The sequence below is a fragment of the Planococcus citri genome, chromosome 1 (assembly GCF_950023065.1).
Source record: "Planococcus citri chromosome 1, ihPlaCitr1.1, whole genome shotgun sequence".
In the NCBI taxonomy this organism is placed as follows: Eukaryota; Metazoa; Arthropoda; class Insecta; order Hemiptera; family Pseudococcidae; genus Planococcus; species Planococcus citri.
This window is the reverse complement of record NC_088677.1, coordinates 77,595,831-77,617,880: the sequence shown is the minus strand read 5'-3', so window position 1 is coordinate 77,617,880 and position 22,050 is coordinate 77,595,831. Positions and strand designations below refer to the sequence as shown.

Here is a 22,050-nt window from a genome sequence, read left to right as displayed (position 1 = left end):
AATATTCAATTTTTTGAAAATTTTAGCTCTAAACTTTACTTGTGCTAGAAATCCACAAAAAAATAAAATGAAAAATGTCTTGTAATCGTTAAAGTGAGAATGATTGGGATTGGATGATTCAGATAAGCGTGATTACTTACAAGGGGGGTTACATCAGAAACTACCTAAGGGGGTTGAATTTAGCCTATGTCTCCTAATGTCACTAGACATGGGTATTCGATCCGATATTAACGAAAACAACTAAATGTTAGAATAATTATGAAATGAACACCTAACATCATTATTCCGATAATACTATTTATTGTACTAAAAGACATCAATCCTATTATAATTAATGAGTTTAATTATAATATACTCGACCTTTGTCCCTATATGCCAATCTATGATCCTTGCCATAAGATTGTTGCTGATCATGTAGTTCAATAGGACATCTATACCATCACAAGATAGTATAGGTAAGCGAATAGGCATTAATCAATATACCTATCTACGAGTCAGGATCCTTGCCCTAGGCCCGTGGATACACAATAATACTAATTAATTGTGCTAACTTATGATGAACCAGTGGAGACACCACCATGTAAGTACGTATTTACCAAACACTGCCCGTCGTCACTCCACCTCTTTCCCTTAGCCTACCCCAATAATAGTGGCTGTCGGTGGATGCTTGGTTCATGAGAGACACATGTAACACACGCCCTACCTGATGATGTCCGGAATCATCTCAGATAGTCGCAAGAAGAGATAAATAGGTATTCGCGATAGGTATTAATTACATTTACGTTAATTACTCTACCGACAAATGAGTAAATCATTATAGAATTACCACATTAGAAGTGGATTAAACACGAGTTAAATATCTCATCGAGAGACTTAAGGTGCACCGGGGGAAGTCCGAATTCGGGGTAAGTCAGAAAAACTGCTCTAGCTCTTAGAGGCTTATATCTGCCGAAGCGCTACCCAGGGGTAACTTGAGGGTACTACCCCTACTTCATCACAGCATAAAAAATTTTGCGGCCCAGTTTCATTTTACAGGCTTTTCATTGGTTCATTTTTAGTTGCTGTTTTGAATTTGATTTCAAATTGTAATCAGTGTTTTTCAAACTGCTTTTTACCTCAGAAGAAATGATCAGTAAAAGTGATATTATAAGTGAAAGTATTCCTAAAACAATAATGTAAAACCCCAAGTATTCAATTTTTGTTAATTTTCAATTATTCATTATTTATATCGCGTTTTCTGACTTACCCCCTAAATTAGTGCTATGGGGTAAGTCAGAAAAGTGAACATTGATAATTAGGATTCGACTTCATCGATGTGCAATACGTAGAATAATATGTTTTCGAGGTCGTAGAATCCAAATCTGGAGTTATTTTTTTTTGTAGGAGTGGGGGGTGAGGCGTGGGGAGGGGGCAATTCTAATTTTTTCGTACATTATTGTGTAATATGTCGATTGATATGTTTTCGAGGTCGTAGAATCCGAATCTGCGGTTATTTTTTTTGTAGGAGGGGGGTGAGGCGTGGGGAGAGGGAAAATTTCGAATTTTTCGTACATTATTGTGTAATATGTCGAATAATATGTTTTCGAAATCGTAGAATCCGAATTTGGAGTTATTTTTTTGTAGGAGTGGAGGGTGAGGCGTGGGGAAAGGGAAAATTTCAAATTTCTCCTACATTATCGTGTTATATGTCGAATAATATATTTTCGAGGTCGTAGAATTCGAATCCGGAGTCATTTTTTATGGTGAAGGTGGAAGGTGAGTCGTAGGTTCGCATGGGTGGGGCCCTCTCCCCAAACGGTGATACTTGAATAGCACTCGACCCTAAAAACTAGCTCAAGATTCGAATTCTGCGACCTTGAACACATATCAACCAACATGTTACACAATATTATAGGCAAAATTTGAAATTTCTCCTCTCCTCTTGCCTCGCCTCATACCCCTGCGAAAAAATAACCCCAGATTCAAATTATACGATCTCAAAAACATATCAATCGACATATTACACATTAATATAGTCAAAATTTGTAATTTACTCTCTCTCCCCTTGACTCACCTCCCACCCCTACAAAAAAAATATCTCCAGATTCGAATTCTACGACCTCGAGAACATATTATTCAACATATTACTTGATAGTGTAGGAAAAATTTGATATATTACCTCTCCCCACGCCTCACTTCCCTCTCCTACAAAAAAATAACTCCAGATTCGAATTCTACGACCTAGAAAATATATTATTCGACATATAACACAATAATGTAGGAGAAATTTGAAATTTTCCCTTTCCCCACGCCTCACCCCCCACTCCTACAAAAAAAATTACTCCAAATTCGGATTCTACGATTTCAAAAACATATTATTCGACATATTACACAATAATGTACGAAAAATTCGACATTTTCCCTCTCCCCACGCCTCACTCCCCACTCCTACACAAAAAATAACTGCAGATTCGTATTCTACGACCTCGAAAACATATCAATCGACATATTACACAATAATGTACGAAAAATTTGGAATTGCCCCCTCCCCACGCCTCACCCCCCACTCCTACAAAAAAAATAACTCCAGATTTGGATTCGACGACCTCGAAAACATGTTATTCGACATATTGCGCATCGATCAGGGTCGAATCCTAATAATACCAATTAATTTTGTAGATTTTCTGACTTACCCCAAAGTGGGGTAAGTTAGAACAAGTTACATTTTATTCGATTGTGCGAAAGCTACTGCGACAATCGCGCTGAAATTTTTACCATAGGTTAAGAACCCTTATGGGAACCTACATACCAAATTTCAGCCATATTGGTTCATTACTACGAGAGTAACAGCTGATCAAAGTTGAAATTGTGAAAAAACGTTCTGACTTCCCCCGGTGCACCTTATACATTTAATTTGACACTATGAAGACACAATGCCACTTGATACCTTACGCTGCAGATGATAGAAAACAAGTGAGGCTCGTGGCCAAAGTCTTATACAGAGAAGCCACGATCCAGAAGATCTGAGCTCACGCCTTTTGTACATGATTGACAGATTTATGTATAAAACGGGTGTATTGTGTAAAGATACATGTACCAAGTGATTTATGTGCATAATGATTTATGCACAAATAGTTCCCATGTTACGACGATTCCCCTAACTAGGTAATCTTTCTGAGAATGTCCACCTAGAGGGTGAAGGCATATTACACTATATCAGTCTGTTGAAAATTCCCAATTTTTATGCATCAAAATGCTTCTAATGATCCCCTTTCCAAAAAAAACTACTCCCCCCAACAACATTGGTCTCCCAAAAAAATTAATTAAATAGATATTGGTGTGAATTTTTCTAAAATCTCCGTTGTCTGCCCCACAGTTCTTCTAAAACCCCTGTTTTTAGCTTTTAGGTCCATTTAAATTTTTTTTAGCCATTTCATCTGCACAAATGAGCTCCCATAATTGTGAAAAATGATTTTAAAAAATAAGTTTTTGAGCCAGAATTTCTTCAAAGAATCTTCTTCTCAAGGAAAATCCTTTCCAAATCACGTATGTAATTTGGCTTCATGGTTCCTTTTCTGAACTGACATTGAAAATTCATTTATTTAAATAAGTATTGAGAAGATACAAAGAATATCGTTTTTATGAAAAATGTACTCTACTTTGAAAAATGGTTTTCCACTTTCACTTTTTTCTTCATTGTTTCAAATTTGAGTTTCTTGTTGGCACAGATGTGCAAGATTTTTGAAAAATCTCTTTCAATCAATCTTTTTTAGATGTTTTCCTACTTTATGGGGATGTGTGTTGGTTGGTCAACATTACTTGAGAGATAGGTTGGCACTTTTTTTTCTTGAACGGTGGTTTATTTTAAAGAATTCATTCTCAGAAATTGAAAATTTTTGAAAAATCGTTGCCATGCAACTTTTCCTATGCATTTTTTTTCAGTTTTGGCCAAGAAAGAACTTTCTTAGAATAACTATTTGGAGAAATTCTGACGCAGGAATAGAAATTTTTGAAAATCCTCCTGGGAATTTTGCTTCATTTTCTCATTTTTTTCGATTTTTAATCCAAATAAGAACGCTATTTATAAGTTTTGTTGCGAAATACGTTATTTTTTTCATCAGAATCTTTCATGACATGTTTTTGTACATTATTTATATCTTTTCAACTTTGAAGACTCTCGAGTCACTCTTTTTGGACTTGAGGGGCAATTTTGAAATAATCGATAATTTTGGCTTAAAATCCTGCAACTTAAATGTATTTCAAGTTTCATGCTTTTTTCACATGGGGTTTCAAAATTTCAAACGAAACAAATCAAAATTTCCATTTCATCAATTTATTATTTTTGAAAATTATGGTTTTTTCTTGGTTTTTTTTTCGTATGGATTAGCAACAAAAAAATATTCTTTCTCGTTTTGCCCTCCTTTTCGTTCCAATTTGGTAAATTTCTCTACAATGAACTTATGTATCAGCAACATCAGCTGCAACTTCACAACCAAGGAGACAGTAAGTCGGTAACACGCTGGAATTTCTTCGGCATAGTCTACGTATAAGTAATTTGCCGAATAGTAGGGCTGCCTGGAATCGAGGATGGGCGGCGTGCGGTGCGTTGTCGACGGCAAAATACCAAATAAATAATTCAGTAAAAAGTTTAAATACTATGATGGCGTATCCTGCATACGCGAACTTTCCAAATAAATGCCATACTTTTAGCGAAATAAGAAAATGAAGCATTCATGCGTACTTTATCTCACGCTGATACTCGTGTGTATACTTTACACAGTCAGACGTGGCAGCTAAGCTGGAAAAAAAACGAAAACGAAAGTCACGGGCTAAAAACAATGATGCGAACAATACACAGAAGCTTATTTTTAACAAAACAACAAAATCTCCGCGTGGAATCTCTTTTTTCTCCTATTTTGCCTCTATACGAAGATATACTTAATACGAAAGTGGAAAATCTCGCTCGAGTGTTTGTCTATAACTCCATAAATATGCAGGTAAATTTTTGCATCGAATTTGGTTATCTTGCTCAGAGGGGAAGGGATAGAGGAGTATTGAAGTTCAAATCGCTATAAGAATCATAACGTTTTTAAAAAGGCAAACAGGTCCATACACAATTTCACGCACGCATGAAGTGACTTTTTTTATACCAAAGTGGCGGATTATCAATGCCGAGTCCCTCATACTCGTATCTCGCTTCCTGTCGCAGATTAACTTTTTCAACCGAGAAAAAACCAGAAAATCTCGAGAATTAAAAAGCTAAAAAGCTCTCGTCGAATACCAGCAGCGAAATGCGGTAACGTGAAAAATACCTACCTACGTTGAAAAAAAAACGAACATTAAGATAAAAATATTTTCCTATTTAGGTTGATTCGCTCTTTTAAGAAAACATATTTCTAACAAAAATAACCCTCTATCGATATCCGGAATGCCAAAAGAGAAAAAAAAATAAGTAAGAAAAGAACGAAAAGAAAACACACATAACGCAGCTTATATATAGCGAGATAACTTTGAATATCAATTTTTTTCAACTGGAGAAAAAATGCTACGCTACGTTGCCTGTTGAAATACGTATAAGTATAAGGAATAATAATATAAATCGCAATTTACTAGATTCGGGGTAATTTTTTCTTCCTATTGTGCTTGTAGGTCAAAGCTGAGGGGTGTTTTTTGAGGGTTCATTCGTTGGTTTTTTATTTCAAGTTTTATCAACTACTCCTTATCTTCTTTGATGAATATTTTTTTGAATTAGATCCAGAGTTGAGGTCGTTTGGTAGTGAATTATTTTAAAAAATGGGGGGTGTGGAGGCGAAAAAGTAAAAATAAGAAGTTTCAACTGCAGCAGCCTTTCAGCATAAGATAGTAAAATTGGCACTTTCTCCAATTTTGACGAAACCATCTCAGAAAAATTTCGAGTTGACCCCCCCCCCCCCCACCAACCCGAGAAATACACCCATACGCGCTCAAAATTCAAAATTCTCGTTCTGGGGGGGAGGGGATTCAAAAATGTTGAAACTTTCCCAAAAAAAGTTATATTTTTTTCAAAAAAAAATTCATACTTGGGCCTTAAGTATTTGGAGAGGGATGTTGAAAATTTCAAAAATTCGTAGAAAAAGCGGAAAGGGTCAGGGTCACCTTTGACAAATTTTTTCAGAAATTTAGACACATATTTTTTTTGGAGCTCAAAAATCAGAGCAACATGCTCAAAAAACTTAGAATCTTGTTAAAAACGTGCTTTTTCGCCATTTTTGCCAGGATTTTTACGTCGTGGTCATTTCGTTTACAAAAATTTATGGAAATCTACATATCCTCATACTCCCCCTCTTCCACATTATATCTTCCCAATGCAAAACAAAAATAATAAAATACCAACGTTCGAGATAAAACCCTTAATTTAAAAGGTAATTTTTTGTTCCATTCCTGTCACCATTCTTCGGTAGTACGAGTCATTGTCGCGCATTGTATTCGCGAGGTGCGAAAAGAACGATATACCTCTTTGGGAAAAAAATTGGCGTAAAAAAGGCTGGCAATAATTTATCGCCTAGTGTGTTTTGTGGGGCCATTCTGCTGCTGCCGTGGAATAGTAAGAAAGAGAAACAAGGGGAAATACCAACACCGACATCAACGACGATGCGAGAACAGGCGCGTAAATAAACGTTTGTAATTAGATGGAAATTGTTTTTCGCGAAAAAAATGTCCGAACCTTTTGTTAAGGTTAAAAAATTAAAAAAGTTTACAACTTTATCGTTTTAATGAGAATTATTAATTAAGTGCATTCGTTTAATTAATAACGCCCGCCGTTGTCGTCTTACCACAGTTTTTCATTCCGTTCGCCATTTTTTTTTCAGAGACGAAGGTAAGCAGACAGGCAGCTGTGTAGGTATGTGGTAAAAACGTGGTAAATGCTCAAGTTCTTTTCGCGAAGGGGTTTTTATTTCTTGTTTTTCATTTTTCGTTATCGTGGCCTCGCTGGGAAGTTGGTTTGGAAAATCAACCTCACGATCAGAAGATACGAACACCAAATGAAGTGAAAATTCTTGGCAAAATTCTGATAAAATTATTCTTCATGTTCAAGGAGCCTTTCAGGATAAGATAGTGAAATCTGCAAGTACGTTCTTCAATTTTGACGAAATAAACTCAAAATGTTAGTTTTGATGTAAAACCATACTCAAAAAAATCTGAGCCGACGTCTTCCCCCAACCCAACCTGAGAAATGTGCCCAGAAGTGCTCAAAATTCAAAATTTTTACCCTCCGGAGGGGGCGTGGTGGTTCAAAAATTGTAAAACTTTCACAATGAATAGTCACCAAGTAGGTAGGTGCTTGTGTGAAATTTTTTTCAAAAAAATTTTTTCATATTTGGGGTGTATTTTTTGGCGGGTTGAAAATTTAAGGGAGTAAAAGAGGTCTGATGGGGGGGAGGGCGAGGTCAGCTATCATTTTTCACAATTTTGGCTCAAAAATGGGAAATTGTCATTTTTGTGTCTTTTCACGTACATTGCTCGAAATTTTATTTTTTCCAAAAATTTTGGCCTTGTAAATCCAAACAATTATACACGCCCAGTAAAAAATGTTTTTCAAAAAGATGTCAATTTTCAACAATTACTCCCACCCCCTCCCTTCTAAAATTTTACTTAAATCTTGCTTTTTCGTTTTAAAATTTTATTGGACGTTTCCGTTGCAGTTACGTTTTTTGTCGGATTTTGGTGTTTTTCAAATTCTCAAAAACGTTTTCGTTCCATTCCCTCCGCTTTGGATTTGGGACCAAGCGAGTTGTATTGAGAAAATTGCAATAAACGATGGCATTTTCGTTTCGCCTTTTGATCAGAGTGGATTTAAATTTTGAAAAAACCCCAAAACAAATTCAACGAGAAAATTGCCATTATGTTCTCAGTTTCGTGAATAAATTTCTGTTTTTTCTTCTCAATTTCGAACTCAAAAGACAGACATTTTAGGTAGGTACCAGCAGTGCCACCAATTTAAAGAAATGCCGAATAAAATTTCAATTTACAAGCAAATTTACCCTTATCACGTAGCTTGCACCAAAAAAAAAAAAAAGTTCGCTCCTAAATTACTTATTCGAATTTCAATTCAAAGTACCTACCTACATTACCTTCGTTCTTCATTCCTAGCTAGATACTCACAAGGGGAAACCAGAAGCCAATGACGCGACACTCTACCACCTTTGACTCGACATCAAAATTTTTCCCAAAAATTGAACCAAAAATTCTCTCTGTGAAGTCATGTCATATTTAGCGAAGAAAAAAAAAGGAGAAAAAAAACAGCGAAATTTCCTTTGAGAAAAATTATTCGCCCAGCGAAGACGGAGGAAAAAAACGCATGTAAATCAAAAGAAAAGCTCGGTAATATTATAAGGCGAAGTTGTTTGACGCTACACTCATATTTTAAAATTAAGGGGGCCATAAGGCTGCGGACGAAGCTGGGTTTAACTAAAACGAAACACCAAGTTAACGTGGTGGTAAAGTACAGCGAGAATTGGCGCGTGGATTTGTTAAAGCAGAAGTTAGAATCTTGGTCGTCGACCACATCAGGCCTATTAAACCGTTATAAAAAGACATTACGAGCAGCTTCACATTGAGTTACAGGTGAGAGCTGCCGACTGAAATTAAATAGATAGGTGTTTTGATACTAGGTCTTTTTAAAATGAAGTGATGAGAGCGAGGAGGATATTTTTCAAAATTTTCGTAGGAGGAGAGTTACTAGTGAGAGTGAGTCTTTCGAAAAAATGGTATTAATCAATTTTTTTTAATCAAGAAGTACTCGTATTTTGATTGGTGGAAAAAATCTGGGTCAAAATTATAAAAAATCGAATAATCAGCGATGCAAATTTCAAGATCTGAATTTCATTTTCGGAATTTTGTTGAATTTGTTTGAAAATTTGTCGACCTTGTAAAATGGAAATTACACAAATTGACTTTGAAAATCGAAAAATGATAAAATTTGCAATACCATTGATTGAATAAAGAGTGAAAGGAAGTTCAAGATTGATTTCAATTCTGTTCGCATCACTTTTCATTATTTTTCTTTGGATAAGCTTTAGAAATTTTCAGTGGATTTTCTCAGTTGCACAATTGGAAGAGGAGGAGGGGGGAAGAGTGGAGCCTACAAACTCCGAATGTTTTAAAATGACCAGGCCCGATAATGTTTGACATTAGGGCACTGACGCTCCATTGATGGTTATTTTTGAGAAAATGGAGCTCAAAAAATCCCAATTTCGAATTTCGCGAGGAATTTGAATATTTCGACGAAAATGTTTTTCGAGCATTTTCGATGAATTTTGAGTCAAAAATTAATGGACGATTTTTGGGATTTCTGAGAAGTGTCAAGTGACCTATCGAGATGAGTTAGAATTTTGCGATAAAATCGAATATTTGGAAGAAAATGATTTTGAAGCATTTTTCGAAAAATATTGAGCCCAAAATTGGGTTACCTATGATTTTTGAGATTTTTGGAAACAGTACCATGAGACCTATCAAAACTCAGGAACTAGAACCTCTAATCAAAATAGGTTGGAATATCGGCAGAAAAACAAACATTTCTTTTTGAGCACTTTTGAAAAATTCTGAGCCCAGAACTGAGTCAATTTTTCCAACAGCCATGAGAAGAAGTGTCTTGAAATCTATCAAAGTGATTTAAATTTTGCCAGCAATTCGATTATTTAAATGAAAATGTTTTTGAACTTTTTCAAAGAATTCTGAGCTAAAAATTGGTCTAGGTATATCATTTTTGACATTTTTTGAAGAAGTAACAAGTGACCAATCAAAATGTATTAAAATTTCGTCAAAAAATCAAAAATTCCAGTCAAAACTTTTTTCGAGCACTTCTGAGGAATTTTGAACCGAAAAATTGGATGGGGATTTTGGGGCATTATGAAAAAAATGTCATAAGATCTTTCAAAGTGGTTTTCTTTTTTGTGGAAAATTCAAATATTTTGACGAAAATGTTTCTTTTGACATTTTTTGAAGAAATATCATGTGACCAATAAAAATGTATTAAAATTTCGTCAAAAAGTCATAAATTCCAATCAAAACTTTTTTTGAGCATTTCTGAAGAATTTTGAACCGAAAAATTATGTCAGGATTTTGAAGCATTGAATAATATTATGAGATCTTCCAAAAAGGTTTACATTTTTATGGGAAATTCAAGTCAAAACTTTTTTAAAACATTTCCGAAGATTTTGATCCAAAAAATTAGGTCAAGATTTTGGGTCATTATGAAAAAAAGGTTATGAGATCTTCTTAAAAGGTTAACATTTTTGTGGGAGATTCGAATATTTTGACAAAAATGTTTTTCGAGCTCTCTAAGAAATTTAGAGCTCAAAATTGGGCTAAGCATATCATTTTTGAAATTTTTTCAAGAAGTATCATGCGACCAATCAAAATGTATTAAAATTTCATCAAAAATCAAAAATTCCAGTCAAAACTTTTTTTGAACATTTCTGAAGATTTTGAACCAAAAAATTAGGTCAAGATTTTGGGTCATTATGAAAAAATTGTTATGAGATCTTCCAAAAAGGTTTACACTTTTGTGGGAAATTCAAATATTTTGACGAAAATGTTTTTCGAGCTCTCTAGAAAATTCTGAGCTCAAAATTGGGCTATAAGTATTATTTTTGAAATTTTTGAAGAAGTGTCATGCGTCATGCCACCAATCAAAATGTATCAAAATTCCGTCAAGAAATCAAAAATTCCAGTCAAAACTTTTTTTGATCACTTCTGAAGAATTTTAAACTGAAAAATTAGGTCAGGATTTTGAAGCATTATGAAAAAAAATGCCATGAGATCTTTCAAAGTGGTTTACATTGTTGTGGAAAATTCAAATATTTCGACAAAAATGTTTTTTGAGCTTTCTAAAAAATTCTGAGCCCAAAATTGGGCTAATATGACTTTTGAAGAAGCGTCATGAGACTAATCAAAATGCATTAAAATTTCGTGAAAAAATCTAAAATTCCAGTCAACATTTTTTTTAGCACTTCTGAAGAATTTTGAACCAAAATTGGGTAAGGATTTTCAAAATGAATGGAAATGTTGACAGAAAACCAAAATTTTCCACGAAAATTTTTTAGAGTACATACTTTTTAAAAATTTTGAATGCTGAAATATTGAACCAATTTTCTAGTTAGTTATGAAAAGTATTCCACAAACCATAACTACAATTTCCACATAAAATCAAAAATTCCCATCTAAACTTTATTTATGAGCACTTTTAAAAATTTTGAGCCAAAACTTGAGCCATCATTTTAGGTGTTTTTTTGAAAAAGGTATCATACAACCTATCAAAATAATCCGAAACGTAGCGAGAAACTCAAACCTGCTCAACTCAGCTGGTCAATGTGTCTCTTCTATTTGCAAAGACAAGAACAAGCAGCAGCACACCAGAACAAGGTAATCATAATAAAGAAGATAGGGGTATAAGTTACAGCAGCAGTCGTCGAGTCGCACAGAGCGTCTTTTATCTGGCTTTGCGTCCATACACCTGCCTGCACAGCGGAGTGTGATTATTGATCAAGGGTATGAGCAACGAGCAAAAGTCATCGTGACAAACTTCTTGCATGTTTCAACAGGTACCCAGTAGGTATTCTGTAGGTATATAGGTGAGTAAGCCGCGCCTCAGCTTGCCTCTTTTCGCGCTGCATCCAGCCATTAAATTTTTGTTGTTCATTTACCCTTCGCTTGTTCTTCGAGGGTTGCGGCGCTTGCGTGCATTAGAGACACATTGTGCTTCTTTCTATCTCGATGTGCGTGTTTTCTTGACTTTGGCTTACAGGTGAATTGAATTTTTGTCGTGTTTTTGCGAAGGGATGCGGATGCTGATGGCACATATTCGTTCGTTCGCTATGTTTCTGGTAAAATTTATTTATAAAAGTAGGTAGACGATTTCACATAGTTAGGTAGTATACGTTGGTAGCTTTATCAACGCAAATTGAGGCAAACACAAAAGAACGAAGGAACCGATAGAGCGCGCGATGCCTCTTCCGGAGTTTATACCTTTTTCGTACTATAATCCCACAAAACCGAGCGAAAAGCCTGTATTTCCATTATACCTCGTCCAATTTTCAAAAGTGCAACGTGAAGTAAATTTAAAGCCGACGATTTAACGAAATTGCCGCCGCAAAAAATAACGTGTAAAGGAAGACAACGATCTAAAAAGACTGCTACACGTATACTTAACCACAGAGAGAGAGAGTGAGAGGGAGGGAGGGGGGAGATACAGCAGTATACGTTGTCGGAGCCCTACTGATGAGATTAAATATAATTAAGCTTTCTTTTTTCCAAATCACTTTTTTCCCTTTTTTCTTTCGCGGTCTTCCGCATCGAAGAAAAGTCTCGAGCTTTGATTAAATTCTCGCGTTGCGTTGATGAAATTTGAAAATATTTTTTTACCCTCGTTCGTCGTCTCGTAGTATATACTATAACCTAGTTGTATGTTTTCTGTCGGTCGACCCTCCCCCTCCACCTCTCCACCGAGTATCCAAAATCGTACCTTGAAAAATTCTGCCCGCCATGATTGCGTTTTTCTTCATCAAAGAAGACCTACTGTGGCTGGCTTTTTCTCCAATTATAAAGTAGTATAGTAGGTACGAATCGGCCTTCTTTATACAATATGCGGATTAATTTCGAGTGAAATTAACTCGCGCAAAACGAGACTTCTTCTTTGTGGAATGATTTTTGATGCAAAAGCATCTCTCTCTTGCTTTTTTTTTCTTCTTCTATCATTATTATGTATTTGTGAGATGCTGCCGGGAGTGTAATTAGCTTCGCCTCGACCGACGACTACGTCGAATTGGTTTTCTTTTTTCTTGAAAATTTACCGGTGTTTTCAATGTTAAGGTTTGGACGATGAGAGAAGATTTTAAAAGGGAAGTCGTGTTGCATCTTACTGAGAGGTAAAAGAATCTTTTGAATGTTGGTGAAAAAGAAGGCAGAAAGCGGAGGTTTTATTATTGAAAAGATGAATGTTGTTTTTCATAGGTTAGATATATTTATTATTATTTTATTCTTTGAAAATCATGATACGAAAACGTCGAATAGAATCACGTTTGTATGGAAAATTTCGAAATATTAGTAAATTATTAAAGTACCTACTTTGTGAGATTTGAATAAGGAACGATTGAAAATATCTCTGGAATTGAAAAGTCCGAGTTACCTTGGCCGAGACCTTGATTGTTAAATTGTGGAATTTTTTTGCTAGGTACTTGTATTTTCTGGTAGGTTATCTTTGGAATTTTTAAAATTGGGAATACAAAAAAAGTGACCACAATTACTTGATATGTTAATCAGCAAAAAAAGTTGTCCTTGGCTAACTTGGGGTCATTTTTCAGAATTTTTCAGTATGAACGCCATGGAGAAATATACATATGTATATTCAAGGCTTGTACTCAATTTTTTCAAAAAAAAAAGTAATTTTAGCAACCAAAAAGGTTTGAAAAAGTAACCAAAAAGTAACTTTAAAAAATCATAAAACGTGAGCAAAACATTTTAATGCAGAAAAAAATTATTTCAAGAAAATAATCATCATCATCATCATCATTGAACTTTGACCCCAGACCCAGTGAGCTGTTCAGCCCGTCTGGGAAACTGTAGAAGAATTGCTTGTCAATGTATCATCAAGTTTTTTCTTTGGTCTTCTTCTGCTCCTCCTGCCAGTCACTCTGCTTTTTATATCTTTTCTCATCGTCCATGTTTCGCTTCCATACAGCAGCATTGATCTTACCAGTGTATTGTAGATTCTTATTCGAGTTTCAACTCTGACTTTTCTTGGAGGAATGGCTTGGTTTATCACTCTGCTTACTCTCAGGAATTTATTGATCTTAAGTTGTGCGTCAACTTCTCCTTCATATGATAGCTCACATCCGAGATATTTAAAGCTTTTAACTTGTTCCACTGGCAGTCCATTTACAACGATTTTACTGCGTATTGGCTCTTTCCCCTCTAAGGTAATCACTTTTGTTTTTGACGACAAGATTCTCATTCTGTATTTGTCAGCTACTTTCTAAAGATTGTGCATCACTCTGTGCAAGTCATCTTCATTGTCAGCAAAGACCACCTGATCATCAGCAAATAGCAGGGTATTGACATGAGTGTCATTGATGTCTAGCCCTTTTGGCTCGGTTTTCAGCCATTCTTTAATCATGTCGTCAAAGTAGATGCTGAACAGACTACATGACATTGGGCATCCCTGTCTTACTCCTGTTCCTATCTTCTTTGCTTCCAACATGCTTCCGGATCTTAATCTTATTACATTATCTGTGTATATTTCTTCAATTAAGCGTACTATTCGTTCACTCACTTTGATTTTCCTCAGGATTTCAAACAACTTCTTCCTTCGTACTTGATCGTACACCTTCTCCAGATCAACAAAGCACATGTGTGTTTCTAGGTTATATTCTCGTCTCTTCTCCATCAGCAGCTTTGTTGCGTATACCCCATCTATGCATGATCTTCCCTTTTGAAATCCATTTTGGCATTCCAATATTATTGGCTCCGCATGGCTCTCAATTCTTCTCACTAGCATCTTTGCAAGTATTTTGTAAGCAGCGTTTGGTTAGTAGGCTAATTCCACGGTAGTTTCCTGGGTCATTTTGGTCTCCTTTTTGAAAATGGGTATTACAATTGCAGTTCGGAAGTCTTCGGGTATGGTAGCTCCTAAGTCCTGATAGTATTTTATTGTAGAAAGCTAGCAGTCTCTTCTTTACGGTTATTGTGGCGTTCTTGAATAAGTCTGTTGGTAACTTATCACTGCCTGGGGCTTCTCCATTTCTGGAGCTTTTCAATGCTCCATCAGTCCATCTAGCTCTTCCCAAGAGAATGGCTCATACTTGTTCTCCTCATGGTTTGCCGCTTCGACTTCACTATATCTAATAAAATAACATATCACAAATTGAAAATGTTTTGGTCTGTAATTTTAAAAGGTTAAACCAGGAATTTTAATACTCTTTGGCAAAAAAGTGAGACTATTCGGCAATTTTTGGCAAACAAAATAAGAATGTTTGAAGTTTCTGGCAAAAAAGTGAGATTTTTGGGCAATTAACGAAAAAAAGTGAGACGTTTTGTCATTTTTTACAAAAAAAGACAATGTTCAACAATTTTTTGAAAAAATGCAAGACTGACAATTTTTGTCAAAATTAAGCAGTAACTTTTTGGGAATAATTGGCAAAAAAGCACTTAAACAGCAAGAATTTACAGGTATATCAGAAAGCGAACATTTGAAAATTTTAACAAGCAGCAATTTTTTGGAGATCATTGGCAGAATAATTATACTTTTTTTGCAATTATTTCAGAAAAGCGAAACTGTAAGTATTGAAGCTTTTCGGTTTAAAAACGAAATTTTCAAGTATTTTTTGGTAAAAAGCAAGACTTTTGAACAATTTTAAATCAAAATTTTTCGGACTTTTGCAAAAAAAACAAATTTTTGTCAATTTTTGGAAAAGTGAGAATCATTGACAATTTTCGGAAAAAAGCAAGACTGACAATTTCAGCACAAAGTAGGAATTTTTGTCAATTACTGACAAAAAAATAATAGCAGTTTTTGTTGAAAAGGCAAGATTTTTTACAATATTTTCGGTTAAAAAAGTAAGAATTTTTGGCATTCTTCGCAAAAAAAGCTAGACTTTTCAGAAATTTCTTCTTGCGAAAACCAGACAATTTTCAGCAAGAAATGAAAACTTTGGCAATTTGGACAAATTGTGAGATTTTTTGGTATTTTTGGCAAAAAGCAAGACTTTGATAATCACGTAGGAGAATAGGACACTCAGAGCTTCAAAAGAAAATGATTGGACCTGATCAGGTCTGATCAAGTAGATCCAGACATTCTATGGATTCAATTTGACCTCACCAAACCTGAATAAATCTCACCTAGATCAAAGACTAGTTCAAATGAGATTAAAGCCAGACATTCTTCGAATCCGATTATATTTGACGAAATTGGGATATGTAGATCAGTTCAAGACCTGATCAGATCCAATCGGTTTCCTTTGAGATGGGAATGTTGAACATTTGGTTTTGAACTTACGTTTTGAAAATTTTCGAATACATAATGCAAGAAAATAGGACACAAAATGAAAAATCTTCAATAGGTATTTCAAAAGTGAAAATTTTAAAATTCATTTTAATTTTTCCATGCATGTGAAATAATCCTAAAATCGGATTTTCCAATTTTCAAAAATTTTAAAAATCAGTTTCAAAATAATATTATTTTGAAATACATCATTTGAATCAGATTTTCGAAATTTCTGCACAGAGATTTTTTTGTTCCATATTTTTTCAGAATCATGAAAAATCTAGTTTTAAAATTTACATTTCGAAAGATTGGATTTTCAAAGAGAGGAGCTCATTGCAAAAGTAGCCCTTGTCACATGAACCTATGCAATCTCCAAAGCTCTCCCTTGAGCGTACCCAGTATCATGAATGTAAACTCTATAAAGCAATTCCTCTCAGGGCTACTCAGGGTAGACCAACTTGACGGTCATTTCATCATTACAACATGATCTCCGCAGTTGGCAATAGGTGCAATCGAGTGAAAAGGGTCTAAAAGTTCATGTGACAAGGGCTACTTTTGCAATGAGCTCCTCAAGTGTAAATTCAAAATTTTAATTTCAAACGTTTAAAATGTTTTAAAATTTAAAGCACAATTTTCAAAATTTTGATTAAAAAGAAGATAGGAAACAAATTCGGACTGATGAATTATAAAAAAAGGAATGGTTTTCTGGCAATTTCTGGGGGGAAAAGCGAGACTTTTGAATAGTTTTTTTTTAAAAAAGTAAAACTTTGGAATTATTTTTTTGAAGAAAAACACCTATTTTCTACGTAAAATGTGGTAAAAAGCGAGGATTTTTTATAATTTTTCCCAAAAAGTATATGTCAGAATGGTTCAATTATCAAATTAATTTTTTGAGTCCATCGAACCAACACAGAAATCTCTACTTTTTCAAAATCCAAAAGCAAAAATGACCCGTCCTAATGGGCAGTATCCACTTACCCAGCTTAAAAAATTCAAATTTTCAATGTTGTGACCTTTCTTTCTCCTGTCTACCCCCCCCCCCCCCAAAAAAAAATTATTCACATTTTTTTCACAGCAAGAAAATTACTTCATTTTCAAAATTTCCAGGTTTTGTGATCTGATTTCTCCAGAAGATTGAAATTGAGATTCCCCAACTTTTCCTAATTTTCCATACAATGGTCACCTTTACTTCCAAAAAGGATGATGAAAAGAGAAAATCTACTAAAAATGACCCTAGAGCAAAAAAAACACCAAAAATTACATTTCTGACGCATCCTTTTAAAAAAAATCAACCCCCAGAAAAAAATTGGCCAACGATTCTGTAATCTGAATAAATCCCTCCTCCCCGATTCGGTAAACCAACCCTCTGGCACCTCTCCACTCACTGATCATCTCCGCCACAAGTTCCTAAACTAAATTCCCACCATATCGTATCAAACAAAAACACTCCCGGTACATTTATGAAAAAACTTTGTAAAAAATAACGCTTCGAGTAAACGAACCACGTCTTCGTATATTCTTATCATCATTTTTTACGTGAACCAAATCGTAATTCTCGTTCGAGTCGATCGGTCGCCTTATACGTTGCTTTTCCCTTTCGGTCAATTTACTTTTTTTTTTTTCCTCCTCAGTCCTAACCACTTTACTATAAATGAACTCTGTGTTCGTGTGTATAACGAAAAACGTGGTAAATAAGCGTAATCAAGCACCTCTCTATAACCCATACACGACACCGGAACAAAAGGTTTTACTCTTCGAGATGGGATTTTTGTCTCATCTTTTGCAAGGGTCAAAAACACGCTTTTATATCCTAAGCTACGATGATGCTTTAATTGAGTCGAGATCTGCACCTCAATTTCGACATTCTATTGGCTCAAAATCGATACACGCAACAGAACCAGGTACCGAGTACGTGTCAAGTATACTCGATTCGTCGCGAGCTTTTTAAAAATTCATCCAACACGATCGAAAAGGGAAAAAAGACGAAAGAATACAGTACATTGGTACAAAAATAAAAAAAAACGTCGCCATACGTATACTTTGTCAAGACGACAGGGAGAAAAAACGTGGTTAAATGCACAATCGGGGTAGTTTCGACGATAAAAAAAAAGCAAACGAAGTGAATAAAAACACAGACCAACGTACTGTGAATTCTTCGCAAATCATTCATAACGTAGTACGTATCGTATATAGGAGGACTTGTGTAGCCTGTATATTTTGTGTATGAGATCTAAATACCGTCAGAACTCTGAGCAATAATTGTAAAAATTATCACGTACTTCGAGTGAGTTTTCAATTAAGCGCAATGCTACGCGCTCGAGTTAATTTAATTCGCGAACGAGACGATGCGAGGATGGAAAAAACCATCGCAACCGCACATAAAAGTGTGTATGAGTAAATCGCGACGAGCATATACGTTCATTGATACCTAGCACCTAAATATACCGAGCTACCTACCAATTTATGAGATTTTCCCTCGAGCAATATGATTTACCGAGGACGAAGAGAAGCTGAAATACTTCGAGTTGAAAATTTTCCACGCGGTAGTTAATCAGCTCGTCGTATCTTTCATAGCTGCTTTAGCCAAGAAGTAAAAACGAACTTCCAACTGATGAGTTTCTTCTTGGTTTTTTCCATTAGAAAAAATAGCTATAGGTATAAGTGTACGTGGCAGTAAAGAAAACTATGCAACGTTTCTCGCAACTTCTCCCCACCCCCCTCCTCCTTTCATCTACAATATCGACGGGTTCATTCGACTGAGTATCTATTTCGAAACTCTGGCCCCCAGCCCCTGCCCCCACAGCTTATAGTCTCGTACCATGGAATTTACTCGAGCTCGTTTTCAGGTCGTTGTATTCTGTTGGTTTTTTTTCTCTCACAGGCGAGGCGCCTGCCTCGATCGTCTTCATTTCTAGTGAGAGAGAACGCGGTTTGAAAAATTTGGCGTCTTATAGCGAATTTAATTATTTTAAAAGCACCTCGCTTATAGCACTATAGGTATAGTTGGGTACCATCTTCATCGAGATAATTAATTCACGCAGCCTGCGAAATCAACCTGGACTCGTAATTAACCGCGTAATACAACGATACCGCGTGTTGTATCGGGTCCGGGAAGTTAATCGTTAAATTCACCCAGTTCTGCTCCCTCATTCGCACCCTGTTTTCCGTAGGGCTTTTAAATTGCGAGCTTATTGTTTCGAGGAGAGCATTGTTTGTACCGATATTGTCGTTCTCGGTTGACCAAACGATACCGAATCACTCTCATTTTGCAATATGTTCGCAGAAATGCTCATCACTCACTTGAATTGATAGCAATGTTCAAAAAAAATTTTATTTTTAAAAATCAGCGATTTTTGACACAAATAAAAAACAAAATTTCAAGATGAAACTCGATTTTCAACTTTGAGAATTCCAGAAGAAAATTCAAAGTTTAATCAAAAAATGATTCATTTTTAAGTTGAGAATTTTTCTAAAAAGTACGACTATCTCTCTTTATTTTTGGCAACATTGGAAAAAATTCAACACAAATTGGAAAAATTTTGAAAAATACGATATTTTAAATTCAGAAATCGGAATTCGAAGCGCGGAATTTTCACTTTTTTTTGCTCAAATTACACTCAGGAAATGTAGGGAAAAGTACTCAAAAGAAAATACAAACTCAGAAACAATTATCCCAAATTATCATTTCTAGAATTTTTACAACGAAAATTTTCCTACAAATTACTCGTATAATTTTCAAGATATTTCCCCTTTTGCGAAATTCACCTGCGAGATATTGTATTGAAGAAAATTACTCACCAATATCGGAACAGCCTGCTACTTCACGATTTCTTCTGAACGAAAAGTCAACGTCCACCTGAAAAAAATAACATCAGTTAGTTGAATCTAAAATTTCAACTTTGAAATCGAAACATCTCAGAGTAAAGGAATTCTTGAGGAAAAAATACGAGTCAGCTGAACAGAAAATATAATTCTTCAATGATCTTTTGTACATATCAGGGCTCGTACTCAATATTTTCAAAAAAAAAAAAAGTATTTTAAGTAACCAAAAAAAGTTCAAAAAAGTTACAAAACGCGAAAAACCAGTTTAATGTAGAAAAAATCACAAGAGAAAAACTAGAACATAACAAATTGAAATGTTCTGGTTTTCAACGTCAAAAAGTAGAACTGTTTTAAAACTTTTGTTTCTGGCAAAAAAAAAACTAGCAAAAAGCGGAATTTTTACAATTTTAACAAAGGAAAATGGCTTAGTTTTAGGCAAAAAAAAGTTAAGATTTATGGAATGTTTTGCAAAACATCTACAATAAGTATGTAGCAATTCTGTAAAAAAGAGTGAATTTCCAGAAATTTTTGACAACCCAACCAAAAGCAGAACTTTTTGGGAACTGGCAAGAAAACTTTTTGGTAATCTCTGGCAAAAAAAAAAACGAGAACTTTGGATAATTTTTGGAAAAAGGTGAGAATCTTTAGCAATTAAGCTGAAAAGCAAGAATTTAAGTCAAAAGCAAGGTACCTAACAAAATTCCAAAATGAAAATGCAGAGTTCTAGCAGCACTTCTGGTGGGGAATTTTTCAAACATCCGACGATTTACTTGTTGGGAAGGGGAGGGGGAGGGGAGGAGGGGGGGAGAGGAAGATTAAACATTTCACATGTCAATTTAGGATTTTTTGGAGAGACCTTTACCATTTCAATTACCTATTCATTGGCGAGACATTCTGTAAACATTTCATGACTTCATTTTTGGAAAAGCAGTAAGAAGGCAACGTTTTACACACCTGATTTTTTCACTTTTACGGTGCTATGAAGGACGAAGGTGTAATTTAATGTTTTTTGGAGCAATGTCTAGCCAATATTTTTACCATTTTAATTTTTCGTTGCTAAATTTTTTCAACTTATTTTGAACGTTTTTAATGAAATTATACGTAATCATACTTTTTCAAGTAGGTTGTTCTAAAAAAAAACTGCAAAATAATTCATCTGAAATTAGTTTAAAAAGCAAAGCGAGGTACATACAACATTTTTGGAAAATTTTCAGTTTACAATATCAAAAAAATTCCAGGAATGTTTTTTCAAAAAAACACTCCTGTTCTATAAAAATGACTACAGCAGCGAGGAAAAAATTAAGTAAATGTTTCTGCCCAATCGAAGCGAAATTGTGTTTTTCAATCTGTCAAAAACTATTACTTTTATACACAAAATTTTTTCAAAATTTCTTTTAAAAAATAGATAAATTGAAAATTTGAAATCTGAATGAAATAAAAACAGCACATTTGAATAATTAAAAAGCAATAATTCTGGGCACAAAGCAAGACAAGAATTTAGCAAAAAACTATTGGTATAAGAAATGATACTTTTTCGCAATCTTTGCCGAAAAAGCGAAACTTCTTGAAATTTTTGACAAAAAAGGTGATACCTACTTCTGGGAAATTTATAGAAAAAAAATCAAGACTTTTGGAATTTTTTGCGAAAAAGCGACAATTTTTAGCAACAAAACGTAAACTTATGGACAATTGGGACAAATTGTAAGATTTTGTTCTCAAAAACTGTTTGCTCGGGCTTTTACTCATGTTTTTAAAAATAATAGATACCTAATTTTCTGAAAACTTCTGAAATTTGAAAATTTTAAAGCTGTGCAAATCAACTTCTTGCGTAAAAAAATAACAAATTTTTCACAGCAAGAATTTTCAAACATTCCCTAGAATGGAAAAATCAACTCGAGAACTTCCAAAAACATAACCCAATCAATGAAAATATTCAAATAAATGTTTTAGGTAATCAACATTTTTGTTTCAAACTTTCCCTTTTATAAAATGAAGAGTGATATTCCAAAACTCGCTTTGTCCATTTTCACAACTTTTCAGGAAAAGAGGAAAAATAGCTTCCCTTTAAACGGGTAAATTGGCTTTTTAGGCGAATTTAACACTTTATTTGGGTGGCCCACCTATGGGTAATTAGTTGGAAAAATCTGGGTGGGGGGGGAGGTACCTCGAGTAAAAAGTTGGGAAAATGTAGCGAGAATAGTTGAGAGAGTTTCAGTCTCTCACACCCCCCC

The 22,050-nt window shown here is 34.8% G+C and overlaps 1 protein-coding gene and 1 long non-coding RNA gene across 4 annotated transcripts in view; one reads left to right on the top strand and one right to left on the bottom strand.

Annotated features, from left to right (window-relative positions):
* The window catches only part of LOC135834789 (voltage-dependent T-type calcium channel subunit alpha-1H-like), a 472,203-nt gene that overhangs the window by 320,534 nt on the left and 129,619 nt on the right, over positions 1-22,050 (top strand). The window lies entirely within an intron of this gene.
* Positions 1-22,050, bottom strand: part of LOC135834927 (uncharacterized) — a 191,803-nt gene that overhangs the window by 54,987 nt on the left and 114,766 nt on the right. The window contains exon 4 of the long non-coding RNA XR_010556794.1: positions 19,796-19,853. This is a non-coding gene — a long non-coding RNA (uncharacterized LOC135834927). The remainder of the gene's footprint in view (positions 1-19,795; positions 19,854-22,050) is intronic.